Source organism: Penaeus monodon, chromosome 23, assembly GCF_015228065.2.
Source record: "Penaeus monodon isolate SGIC_2016 chromosome 23, NSTDA_Pmon_1, whole genome shotgun sequence".
NCBI classification, from domain to species: Eukaryota; Metazoa; Arthropoda; class Malacostraca; order Decapoda; family Penaeidae; genus Penaeus; species Penaeus monodon.
The window spans coordinates 7,610,913-7,611,271 of NC_051408.1; positions in this window are offsets into that span (position 1 = coordinate 7,610,913).

The following is a 359-nucleotide window of genomic DNA, read 5'->3' on the forward strand; positions in this document are numbered from 1 at the left end:
AACCGAAGTACTTACTATCGAAGTCGTTTTTCTTCAAGTCGTTTCGAGGGCAGAGCAAAGGCGACCACTCACCTCCAAGCACTGTGTCGCGACTGCTTGTTTGCTTCACGAGTCGGACCCGCGTAGACGGTGACAGCTGCGGAGACGTGATGCTAACGTGACGTCATGATCTTCTCGTTTTCCACTGAGAGTGATAGGGTCACGTGACGCGAGCGATGAGAGGGCAGATCACAGCAGATCACTGGCAAGCTTTTCTGCGAGGTGATCTGTGTCACGCATCCCGCTGGTGAGGTCATGAGGAGTGTCACTGTGTCACATGAGTCGCATGACAGGTGTCATAACATCCGGACGAATGGAGA